At 37.5% G+C, this 13,381-nt stretch overlaps 1 protein-coding gene across 5 annotated transcripts in view; it reads left to right on the top strand.

Annotated features, from left to right (window-relative positions):
* Window positions 1–1,083: 1,083 nt before the first annotated feature.
* LOC124868338 (synaptotagmin-2-like) overlaps window positions 1,084–13,381 on the top strand; it is a 90,692-nt gene continuing 78,394 nt past the window's right edge. For 3 of the 5 annotated variants that reach the window (XM_047365522.1, XM_047365550.1, XM_047365503.1), the window contains exons 1-2: window positions 1,084–1,408; window positions 1,503–1,564. The gene's annotated coding sequence lies outside the window, so the exon portion shown is untranslated. The other 2 variants (XM_047365540.1, XM_047365513.1) reach the window with 1 other exon arrangement.

Below are 13,381 nucleotides of genomic sequence, written 5' to 3'. Positions count from 1 at the left end.
TAAACGAACAAGAACTGATTATATGCTAAAAACATCTTAAACAATGAAAAAACACTGCATGGCATTTTACATTTGAACATTTAGCCCAAAGTATCAGATTTCCTTTATTTGTCTGTTCTTCCATCTGCCATGACAGTGTTGACTGAGCAAATTCTGTGCTTATCAAATATCACTTGCGGTGCACCCATGCTCTGTTTAGATGGTTGAGGTATTGTACAGACCATTATTGATCTGCTCGGGTATTGTGCTTGAGTGCAGCCGGGACACAATGGACCAGATGTGAGTGGTTTTTAAAAAAAAGAGAAGGAGGAAATCTGACACCACAAAATTAATCTCACACATCCTTTTTTCTGAGCAGGAAAGCTTTCAGCACATCATGAAAAAAGAGTGGAGAAAAGAGACATTAGATTACAAAATTTTATTTTGGGCATGCTGTTAAGTAACCAGCTGGTGACATGTTTAGGTCTTAGTAATTATCAGGAACCTTAGCAGCAGCAGCGAGGTAGTCTGTACAGGCTGACCTCCCATTCTCCTTGGGGGCACCTTCAATAATTCATGAATTTAATGCATTAACCACGGTGTACTCTGTGGCTGGCTGCCCCCTTTTTTACCATCCTATATATCAAAGACAGGGTGGAAAACTATACTTCGGCATCTCTGCAGCCATCCCCAGCGCTGTCCCTCCTTCTCCCTTCCCATCCCCCTTCCATCCTGGCAGTCAGACACACTGCAGCAGAGATGCCTAGCTGCGCTGCAGTGAGTGCAGCGAAATTTCCCTTTCATCTGACCTGCTGTCACACTGCTGCAGCGGGCAGGACCAGCCAGTGCATCAAAACCTGCCTCTTACCACACCTGAGACCCCTCCTCGTCTCTTTGTTCCCCTGCTTGTTTGTCCCGCTGCAGTATACTGAATTGCCTCAAATGCTCTCCCCCATCACCACTCTCACACACCCCAACCCCTTTTCCTCCTCTTCCTCTTCCTCCTCCTCCTACTCCCACCTCCTCCTGTCCTCCATTCCTGTTTTATTCTTTGCTTGACGCGTAGGAAAATGCAAAGCTCAGCATTCTTCTCCACAGGCACTTAGGAAGGAGGGGAAAAAAAAAACACGATGAGTTGAGCGGGAGGGTTTCTTTTTCACCACATAACTGACTGCCTTCCAATTAAAGAAGAGAGCTTATGTTATTGAAAAGCTGATTAGCCAATTGGGAGGCAGCACAGGGTAAAGATAGCACGAAAAAAGCAAGTGGGAGAGTGGGCAAGAGGACGAAAAAAAGAAAAAAAAAACTGCAGTGTGTGTAGTTTTGATCCCTCCCCCCTGAGCAAATCTTTACCAAATTGTGGTACTTCAGTCTTGGGGAGCATTTCAATGGTTGTGAGGGTTTATGTGGTGGAGTTCTCAGAGTAAAGGTTTGTTTTCTGGGCTCTGTTAGAAGCATTTGGTCTGGAACTGGAAGTAAGAGAAAGTAAGAGGAGACTCATTCTTTTTCTCTTTATCTCAAAGTGTCTCGTAGTCCGCAGAGAAAGGGAACAGCTCATTGTCAGGGGAAGCATCCTGCACAGAAGGTAAGCAGTTGCATTTGCTTCTTACATATAGGCTTTATCACTTTTTTGGGTCTTTAATGGACTGTAACAAATGTAACAAATTTGATTTTGATTGCTTGTGATCTTCAGTGGTTATTATTCTATTCAAAAATGAGAGATTTATACTTTCTTTTTTATAAATGTTTTGCATCGCAAAGACTTAAAGCGCAGTGAGACAGTGAGGCTAAGGAAAAGGGGAGGGGGAAGCTCAGTGTGGGACTCCCTGATGCTCCTAGGCAAGTTTTCTGTGCACACGGTTCTCTTGTGCTGCAGTATCCTGTGATATCCCCTTGTGGAGCTGCCTAAGCATCCAGCAAACAGCAACCAGCATCCAGACTGAGCTGCTAAAACCAGCTTCCTCTTTTTGACAATATCAGATTTTTAAGCATCCATATCTCCAGAATAAGTTTTCCCTCTGACATTTTGGATTCAGTTGGATAAGGGACTGCTGCAGCCCCTTTTAGATTGGTCATGCATGCTTTCATTGTGGCTTCTGATGAGTTGCTAAAAGAAAACAGAGAATGGGCACAAGATTTGGTTGAGTCTGGTGACTAGTTTTTGTTCAGTTTATCCAGTTAACGGAAGGTGCTGCAGTTTGAGCTTGAAGCAAAAGTAGGTTACTTCATTGATCATTCAGTGCTTGCTGTATATAGCAAGCACTAAATATAGAAAGGGAAAACCAAACAATGTTCAGTCAGTGGTTGGAACAATATAAATATGTTACGGTAATGCAAAATAAACTGACACAACAGAGGTAAAGTTAATGTTTGTAAGGGAATTTGCTGCCATCTTTTACTTTAAAATATACAGATGATTTATTCCACTTCATTCTCTTTTTTTTTTCCAAGTCTGACCTTCAGTATCTGCAAATGGAGGGCTTGTTTATGTCCAGCAGTGGGCAATGTGTTACCTCTGCTCATGCACAATGGCCTGCTGCAAAAAAACGGGCAAATAATGGACTTGTGTGTGTTTTCCTGTGAGCACACTGCAAAGCCACATTAGAAATGGCAAAAGTAGGGTTAGGGTTAGGGTGATAGTTAGTTGAATATTATTTAAAACTAATCCTGCTCTTCTTAAGCCTCCGTTTGTAGTTTTGCTCCAAAATTGACCCTAATTCTTGAATTTTGTTGCAAGTTGTAAAAGACAATTATTAAAGAGGACGGGAAAATGAAAAACCATCCACTTCAGCACCATGGACAGCAACTACTGTTTTTTTAAAGCTACTTAATGTTTAGTTAAAATTGAACAATAAACCATTTAGTCATTCATATATCTAACGCCATGTTTAGCTTTCCTGAGAGCTTTGCAGATCTTTTTCCAGTTTTAGACATAAAAACACGTTTTATTATTAATGTGTCACATTTCCTTTAGAATGCAGCCCAAAGAGAGGCAGCTTTCTTTTTCAGACACAACCCTTCACTTATTCAGTTTAAAACCTGAAATCTGCTGTCCATGTTTTACCTTCATTATCACACTGTGCTCCATGTGGGAGAGCCTTCATTGAGGTTTTGTTCTCCCTTCTTTGTTGCTGCCAAGTTCCGAATGGTTATGGGTCAAAACAGCAGCACAGCAGAAATGGTAACATTAATTATATAGATACAGATGCATCCATCAGAATTTTGTCTCTGACTTTCAATTTTAGTCTGGTGATGGAGATTTTAGCCAAATTCTCTTTAAAAACTGTACTATAAGAAAATTCATGATCTCTGCCTCTTGATCCCTCCAGATTGGGATTGGAAAGGATGGTGATTATCTCTGCCGGTCAATGGCCAAGAGGCAGGATACAGCCTGGACAAGATGCCAGTGCATCACAGAAACACATAGGTCAACCAACTGGATCTAAGCATGCAAACTCCATTCAGAAGTGTTCTTAGACTGGGGATTTAAACCAGACACCTTGGTGCTACAAGGCAATAGTGCAAATAACTGTCACTGTACAGACAGTAAATCAAAATATTGTTGAAAAGTTCATTTATTTTAGTAAGTCTATGCACTAACTGAATAGAAACACATTTTATAGATTACTTATGCCCAGACTGAGGTTTTCAGGTTTGTTTTCAGGCTCTCAGGCTTTATTTCTGTTAATTTCAATGATTTTCTGCTTGCAGCTAATGAAAATATGACATTTAAGATAAGAATATTACATCCGACCAATACAAAAACATTTAAAACAGAAGTGGGGGCTTAATGAAAAGCATGTTTAATACCTGCTTAAAGGTTATGATTTTCAAAAGGTACTTTAAATCTGACAAGCCAGCCTCCTCAGAACGCTTATTCTTATTTATTGAATATGAATGTTTATTATGATTGGAGGTAATGGTACACTGCTGTGTGAGACAGCATTTGCAGTTAAACAAGGTTTACTAGAATTCTGAAACAAAGATAAAATGATTATGGAGTGCATATTTTGAAATGTCTTTAGCATCTTATATTAAAGATTAGAATGGTTAGCATGGCTAGCCTTACTAAAACAGCAGTCTCTGTGTTTATTCCCTTTATAGAACATAAACCCTTACCCATAGGTCTGTCAACATTTTCAAATCGAGCATGTTACATGTAAGACATAGGCTGAAAGCTCAAAAAGATAAAATGAAACAACTTTGCAGTACTCGATTCAAAGTTCCTGTTATTTTTTAAAGCTTAGCTCTCGCTCACTGTCCTGCAGCCAGAATGAAGCGCAGACTTGTCTCGATATGTCATATAAAATACAGTTTCCCTATGAATAGCCTTTTGCATCTCCGTGCGTCCTCTTTATTTTTTAACGCCTCACAGATACTAAAAATCACAAACCTCAGTCAGTAGAAGCCATGCGTAGAGTACCCAAAACTTGTTCTCAAGTAAGAGTATCACTACTTTAACATATTTTTACTTAGGAAAAAATAAGACGTAGCCATCCTAAAATTATTCAAGTAAGAGTAAAAAAGAACTTGTTACAAAGGCTATGCACATAACGGGTAACTGATCATAACATCTGATTTAATATTTAAAAATTATGAAATTAGACAAAGGTATAACGTTTAGTTCAAATTCTGGTATTTTGTAGACTAACATAAAAAAGCATACATAAATAAAATAATAACCTAATATTCAATTCTGGTAGAAGAAACACCTTTCCAAACCAATTTCTTTTCAACATTAACCTATGAACCCCATGCTTACAGTAGGTAATATATATATGTTAGAACAGGTTAAGGTACTTCAAGTGACAGTTATAATGTTAGATATTGTATTTTATTGTACATTCACTAGATCTCAAACTGGTACAACAAACTCAGTAGATAGAAAATCACATTAAAACAATGAAGCTTGTGTACAAACACTTAAACATCAACTGTTGGTATGTGTCAAGCTTGTTTTTTTGGTTAAAACAAGCTTGTTCTATATTCAGTGGAGTTACTCGCGGTTGGTAGAGTAGCCAAACATTTTACTCAAGTAAGAGTAACAATTCTTCATAATAATATTACTTAAGTACAAGGGATAGTGCAGTAAAACTGCCCCTAAAAGTACTTTTTTTTCAAATAGTTACTCAGGTAAATATAGGAATAAATGCAACTAGTCACTACCCACCTCTTATAAACGCATTGTTATGGTGGGTACACCATGGTAGTGCTTTGAATGGTGAGTTCACTGATTGGAAAATTATTAGATTTTTGAGTGTCTGGCCAGTGGGTCTTCACTCATGGTTGATTGTCAATTGAATAATTGAATTCTCAGATTGCAGTCGCCAGCGGATTTCTATATGCATGTCAATTAAAAAAACAGTATATAAATACTGTATATATATATATATATATATATATATATATACCTTAGTAGGTACACAGAGAACCCGGTGCTGTCTTGCTGTTGTAAAAAAACATATAAAATATGTAATGTCTGACAACAGCTGTGAAACAAAGCTTTGTTTCATGTCATGGTTGAGAGCAATCTGTGTAGTGCCTCAGCAGGACTCTACTCGCATATGGAGAAACTCACTCAGATAGGGATGATTAGAAACACAAGTTCTTTAATAGGAAATGGAACTGGGACCCCTCACTGTTACATGAATTAGCCAGTACATGTCATTAACATGAACATAAAGTGTGATGTATGGACAAGGTTTAACATTTTCTCATCAGATAGAAAAATACAATATAACAGAAGCATTGTTTATTGTCCCTTTGTGTGGAAATTCAGGTGTACAACCAGAACAGCAGTAGGCAAATGGAAGCCTGCAGATTCACACAAATGTAAAAATCTACTAAACAGAAAATAAGAATAAGAGACTGTGCAGTAAGGTGGAATGACTGGATGTGCTTAGAAAGACCTTTATGCTGGGATCTGCCAGTTTAATGGTTCAAAAGGATTAAACCAAACAGTGTTTTCCTTTCAACACCCTGTTCAGTCAAGCTGTTAAATAGTAATTGTTTAGTTAATTGTTTAAATGAGCAAATTATGTTCAATAACCTTTTTTGGAGGAACGGAGCAGCTGCCGGGCTCATCATTGCTCATTCTTCGAGCTTTCCAGCATGTATGGGCATGACCGTTTAGTGTGTCCCAGTAAATGATGGCCTGGGCAAAAGAGCAGAGGACCACCGGCTGTCACTAAAGTTGGCAGCTATTCTAAAATTTGTGATATTGTTGTAAGAAGAGGTGCTAAAATAAAATAAAAACTGCAAATAAGTTGTTTAGGTTATTCAAACAAAAACAGGAATGTTGAAGTGAAGTTAAACTAAGTATCTTGTATTTACACAAATTACACCTTGATAAATGCCATTAATAAAAACACATGACATGATAATCAAGATATGTATTAATAATACTTTGGAGAAAAATGCAGGGATTTGTAAAAAAGAACAGACCTTTATATGGAAAAGATGAAGTCTTCAACACACTAAATGCAATGCATGAAAAGGGATAAACGTCTGTCATTTTGGGTAGAAAGTATCCAATGCATGAAAGGTTTTGGTGAATAAATTCATTTGTATTTAGAATGATTAATCAGAGTACCCTTTAAAGCCGCTTTATGACTTTAAAGGTTACAGTTTATGGTACAATAAAACATAAATTCAATGTGTGGACATTGAAAATTGGATTATTCAACAACTTTATATTTGCTAATGTTTTATTCTTAAGACACTTAGCATTTAGTGAATTTAGGTTCAAGTGCAGTTTAAACCATTTTAAAACATCAATTCTAATTAGCAGATTAGCTGATAATTGCATTAATGAGCCTGATTATTTGATGAGCTGGAATAGTTTGCGGCAATCCTCTGTTTTTTAAAAGATTAAAATAAAATTCCAGTGGCTGCTTCACTTATTTCTTTTTTTAAGATAATATATTTTTTGTGGGACTAGTGGCCTTTATTGACACTGATAACAGAGGAAACAGGTAAGTACATACAGCAAAGGTCTCAAATTTGGGAACTGAACACTGGATGGCTGCCTTAAGGACTATAGCCTCTGTGTATGGGGCGCCCACTCTACCGCTACACCACATGTCACCTTTGTAGATATTTCTTTGCTGAATTTAATATGAAACACGCCCAATAAATTACAAGAATGTTCAGCATTTTTTATTTCCTTTTACAAAGATAAAAAAAAATTATCTGCCCATATTTATCATCCCCAGGTATTTCAAATGAAAACCTATGAGAGTAAAAGTGAAATACACAAAACATTTATGTGGCAAACATTATTTTTTAAGTGAAGAAAAGGACATCCGCTTCAAGGATTTTTCTGACTAAAAACCTTTAAGGTGTCTCATGTATTCATATGCTGGCCCCTGCCTAAGAATCTGTGGCAAAACTTGAAAATTACTGTCTATAGATTTTTATCAAAATATGAAAGGGCTTGAGCTGTTTTGTAAAGAAAAATTGGCAACAATTAAAATCTTTAGATGCACAAAGATGGAGAAGATATAAGATGGAGATATTATCTTAAAATATTAAATTGTCAATAGTTCAGTATTTAAAACCCAACACTATTCTAGCTCAGTTGGACTTGTTCATACTTGTACTAACTCACCAAATAGATAACTTCACATTTATGATTTTTTTTAACATTCACGCTTTGAGCCTCAAAAAAATAACACGACTATTAAACTAAATATAGAACTTATACCATATGCTAAACAGCCAATCAGGGATCTGACTCACTGAAGAATATGCTGACGGAATCTGACAGGACCAATGTTGCGTTACACAACGAAGAGACTGAAGAAGCAGACGTTCACTGAGAGTCCAGATGTTGCAGCTCATTGATGGCTTGGTGTATTAAGACTCAAATCATCTTTAGGGATGTTGTCTCAATCTTGTATTTGTCATGGTCGGTGTTAAGTGTGGGCATTTAGCTTTTCTCCACCCTTTCAGAATAATTGGTATGTAGGTCAACATGTCAGAGGACAAGCGAGAAAGCAGTGGGCAGTTTACTTCAAGGATGCATTAAAGACATGGACTGCAGTATACCTATGTAGAGTGGAATAAAATAGACACAAGAAAAGGACAAGTGGAAGTGAAAAGACAAAAGATTCAGGCAGAAACCAGAAAGAGTTGCAGAGATTGAGAGACTGTCACAGGCAGAGCAGGGATGGAAGATGGTGGGTGTGCATAGCAGAGCTATGAGCACTGCAGCACATTGCAGTGCCCAGCCCCCGCTGTGTTCTCTGCTCACCATCCAGCACCATGCGCTGAAAAGACCCCTGCAGCAGCAGAGCTGTACCATACAGAGGGCTGCCTGCTGATGAACAGAAACATTACGAAGAGCTTCTGACCCTCTATTGTGCAGTCGGTTCAGTTGATGCACATGAGATAGTCAGAAACATAGTGAACACAAGCAGCTGATCTGCATCTGCAAAGTAATGTAAAAGAAAGGTAATAGTCAGCTGATGCTCCCACTGGATTATTTAAGTGAATTACACATTCACTTCAACAAATACCATCTGAATGATTCCGTCTTCCCTTGCCATGTCTCCCCAGATTAGGAACATCTGCCTTTCTGTTTGCTTTTGTTCCAGAGGTAACATTTTTACAATCACTGATGAACACTTTTCTAAAATGCCAATATTAGAGAGGCAAGTATGATGAGGTTCTAAATGACAGGAACAAAGATAATACCTCCAGGAGCAACTGGTCTTGTAGCCATTGTAGTATAGTATAGTATAGTATAGCATAGCATAGTATAGTATAGTATAGTATAGTATAGTATAGTATAGTATAGTATAATATAGCATAGTATAGTATAATATAGTATAGTATAGTATAGTATAGTATAGTATAGCATAGCATAGCATAATATAGTATATTATAGTATAGTATAGTATAGTATAGTATAGTATAGTATAGTATAGCATAGCATAGTATAGTATAGTATAGTATAGTATAGTATAGTATAGTATAGTATAGTATAGTATAGTATAGTATAGTATAGTATAGTATAGTATAGTATAGTACAGTACAGTATAGTATAGTATAGTATAGTATAGTATAGCATAGCATAGCATAGCATAGCATAGCATAGCATGGCATGGCATGGCATGGCATGGCATGGCATGGTATGATATGGTATGGTATGGTATGATATGGTATGGTATGGTATGGTATGGTATGGTATAGTATGATATGGTATGGTATGGTATGGTATGGTATGGTATGGTATGGTATGGTATAGTATAACTTACATTGTATGGTCTCACACTTAAGTTGTGTAAGATTCAATAAACAGCTTTTGGGCAGGCGAGTAATACCCACTCAAGCACAGGCACATGCATGTGAACACATGCAAGCAAATGTGAAATGAGTCGACATCACGTGAAGAGCCCAAAGGAAACAAAGGAGAAGCTTGTTTCTGCATCCATTATCAGTAGCTGTGCTTCCGCCCACTGCTTGCCTGGGGGGCTGCTTGGCCAATGCGTGAGCTTCCCCCTCCTTTTGTATTTGTATATTCTTCAATTTCCCTCCAGTTTTCTGATATGACTGATGAAGGTTTGTTGAGCGTGTTCCCTTTCTGCTTCCTGTGACATGGTTTGATGGTGTCTCGCATTGTGATGTAGAATAGTCGAATCAATTACACCTTAACAAACAGGTGTTAAGTGTGTTTACCTCGTCACTTAAGGCATGTTTGGTTCTGATTTGCACATAAATCAACAGCAGGCTTTGAAACTGATACTGCACAAAAAATATATGCTGCTGGTGCCTCACACTACCACCTGGCAAAACTTATATTCTTGTAAACATGGTTATAAAAATACATATGTTTAAAGGGTGTAAATTATAATTTTTGCAACTTTCACTTAGTTCCGGCTTATACCTCAAGATAATTATTTTAATTTTCATGACTGAAATCAGGAAATATGAAAAAGAAAAGCATGAAAATAAAATAAAATAATATTAATACTGCAGCTGAGAATGCAGCTGACAGTTGCAGAAGAGTGATGATGTTATAACCACCCATGAAAAACGTAGTAATAGCAAAGTCTTCAGCTAAAACGTTTGTTTATAAAATCTAGATTTAACTGGTGATTTATCCATTGAGGAAAGAAAAGTTATCAAATAGTGGTAGCTTGGAGACTTAACAAACAAGCATCTTATGTTAGAATTTAAAAGCACTGTGTGGTGAGCCCATTCTGCCTGTCGTTTATCACAGCAGCAAATGACTGTAAATTGAAACACAAAAATTCTGCAGGCATGTGTTGTAATATCTGCTCCGGTTCTGACCAGCATTGTTACTTGGATGTATTCATGCTGACTCCGGCATGTCTCTCGCAATAACGGTGTCACCAGAATAGTTATGCAGTGTTTGTGCGAGTTTCATTTTTCTCTACATAATTTGTCCAGTCTAGGTTTACTTGCATTACTACAGTAATGCAGCTATCAAAATTGTTTTGTCCAGCCACTCGAAGTCCATCTGCATTTAATTTCTCCACATCCTAGTATTTAGCCCTGAAAAGCAATTTTAGGCTAATGCTACAAATGCTTTGGAAGAAACATGTCTGTGTTTGTAAATGATACTTACCCTTTAAACCCTCAAAATCTGACAAAGAAGGAAAGATTTGATCCAATCCAGCCCATGGTACTATTTTTATAAAATCAAATGTTGTTTCTTATTATGAAGAGCAGAGAAAGCAAGTAAATACTAGTCTGCTGTCTGTGTGAGTTACAGAGACAGAGGGAGTGGGAGAAAGCTGGAGAGTAATGTAGTGTGGGTGAGCTGCAGCAGAGACTCAGAGTGCTGCATTGAGCTGCATAATTAATGTTAAGAGGGTGGAGCTAAAGGCAGGGATAACTTGGTATGAAGACTGAGCCATCACAACACCAAAAGAGCACGGGTAACTGTTTCAAAATATAGAGGAGCTATCCAATAGGTAGACAGAAATCAGTATGATAGAGTTATTCGGTCCGGTTCTATGCCCTCATCCCATCTGCTCCCCTAGACCTCAAAGCCAATCTTTCTCTTCTGAGCTGCTTACCTCAGCCAAATGTCTCAGTGTTGGCGGCACTGCTCTGTTAATCATCCAATTTGTATCAAAACACCTTTCTATATGACACATCTGCTATATTTCCCATCTGATCTGTCTGAATTGGACCACAGGGAAGGTGGGGGAGTTGTTTTAATCTGCAGGATGGAATTATATTTAGTCAGCTGCTTTACAGATTCTAAGCATCATTTTTTTAATGCTCATGTGTGTGCTTTTGTTTGACAAGATGGAGTGTGAGTCACTGGAAGTCACTTTTGTATGGAAGTTAATGTCCATGGAGGTATGTATTGAATGCATTGAGGCATTATTGTGCATAAGCATAATCTTCCATGTTGCTGTCAGAGCTCACAAACTCACTTAGCCTCTCTGTCTTCAAGGCCATGTTTTATGGTTGCTGACCACATCTTTATCACACTCCTCCGCTTGCACCTTTGTCACCGCACCTCACTGTCACAGAGGCTGCTCCGAGTTGTTTTCTGCAGCAATGTTCCTTGCCTTTTTTTCATCAGTGCATTATAGCACAAAAAATTAAACTTGCATGGAACTTTTCTAGCCATATTGGCCACTGGAATTTGTTTTATCAACATGGCCACATTATTCCAGCTGCACTCACCAACACATACACATTCAGACACCATTACGGTAATTGGTAATCAACTAAGGGTTCAATGCTTTGTCAAAAGGCACATAAACATCTTGTGGGGGGGTGGGGGGGTGGGGTGGCTAGAATAAAACTAAACCTCAACTATCCAATTGCAAGATGACTACAATAAGCCATAGCTGCCTATGTCTATGGAGGATAGCGAAATTACATTTGAAGAAGAGTTAAATGCTTATTAAAAAAATGCTACTTCTTTTTAATAAGGTTCTGTCTTAAGCAATGCTGGTGCTTGTTTTCAAAAAGGTTTGTAGTGTAAGAAAAAGTTATTTTCAAATTCTTTACAAATAAGCATCTAAAAAGTGTGTTTGTGAATTTGTATTTAAGTATCCTGAGTCCAAACTGTATCTCAATTGCAGTCAGACTGGATAGAAAACATTTTTTAACAAATCTTACCAGTAGAAAAGTATCCCGGCAGACTCGCGACAATTAATAGTTGAGCTATGGATCTCTGCAGCTCCTCCAGGATTACGATGGGCCTTTTGGCTGCCTTTCTGTTTAATACTTTCCTCGTCCAGCTTGTCATTTTACTTTGACAGTCATGTCTTGGTTTGTTGCTTGGAAAATGGTTTTATAAGCAACCCTGCTTATAAAACAGAACAGCTGCATTAATATGGGAGATTAAATTAAAAAGAGAAGGAATCTATTTAGTAATTACCTGATACTTGTAGGCGATTGGTTGGACTGAATTATATTTAGGGTATATGATTAAAAGGGCTGAACAGAAATAGACCTCAAACTTTTCAGATTTTCATTTGTAAAAATCATCAAAAGCATGTGTCATTTCCTTCCATCACAATTATACTCTATGTCCTTATCTAAAACATAAAATAAATGACAGTGCCTTTGTAACGTGCTGTACAGTATATATGAACAGTGTTTCTCTTTTCTTGAGGGAGTTTTCCTGAAGAATTGCATTTTTGTAACTAACTTTAATGTTTTACAAAGCTTAAAAGTATAAAATTTGGAAATTTTCCCCCTACATCCCTACAATGCTGATTCACTGAGGGGTGATATGTGACTTGATCTGACCTTATAGTTGCAAGAGACTGTAAAGTTGAATGAGTTTACCTTAATAAATACCTTGACAGGGTTTTGTCTGCTGTTTCCTTTTTATTTTTCCCCATCTAGCAGGGCCATACAGAATGTTTTTGTCATTCACAGAAAAACAAAACAAAACTGTAATGTAGGTATTTCCTATCCTTTGAAACCCCTAGATTGCAGAGGACATGTCTGTTTGCTCTGTGTCTTCCCAGGGGCTTTTGCAGTGGCAGAGCAGTGTTGCCATTTTTCATTGTTGCCAAGAGAAAATGTGCCCATCTGAGATGCGGACTGCCCAGAGCGAGGAAAACATCAGAAGAAAACCTTTAGAAATAAAATATTTTTCCTTCTTTGAGATAAATCAAAGCTTTGCACTTCATTTGAGGGCCTCATCCTATACAATTGCCTGAAATCCATTTAAATTGCAGGCATCATGGGTGAATTTTAAAATATCATTGATATTGATAAGTTTTGAGACCTTTGGTTTTAAGTTTATGCACAGATTCAGTGTACAGCAACTAGCATTTAATTAAATAAAGACATTACCATACAGAGAGAAATAAATGAGAGGAAGAATAGGCAAGAAAATATTTTCAACGTGTGAGTAGGTGTGCAGTAAAAAGGCTTTTTTACTTGGAGATGTTTG

The sequence above is a fragment of the Girardinichthys multiradiatus genome, chromosome 1, assembly GCF_021462225.1.
Source record: "Girardinichthys multiradiatus isolate DD_20200921_A chromosome 1, DD_fGirMul_XY1, whole genome shotgun sequence".
NCBI classification, from domain to species: Eukaryota; Metazoa; Chordata; class Actinopteri; order Cyprinodontiformes; family Goodeidae; genus Girardinichthys; species Girardinichthys multiradiatus.
Note: the sequence above shows the minus strand (reverse complement) of the source record. Positions and strands in the feature narration are given on the sequence as shown.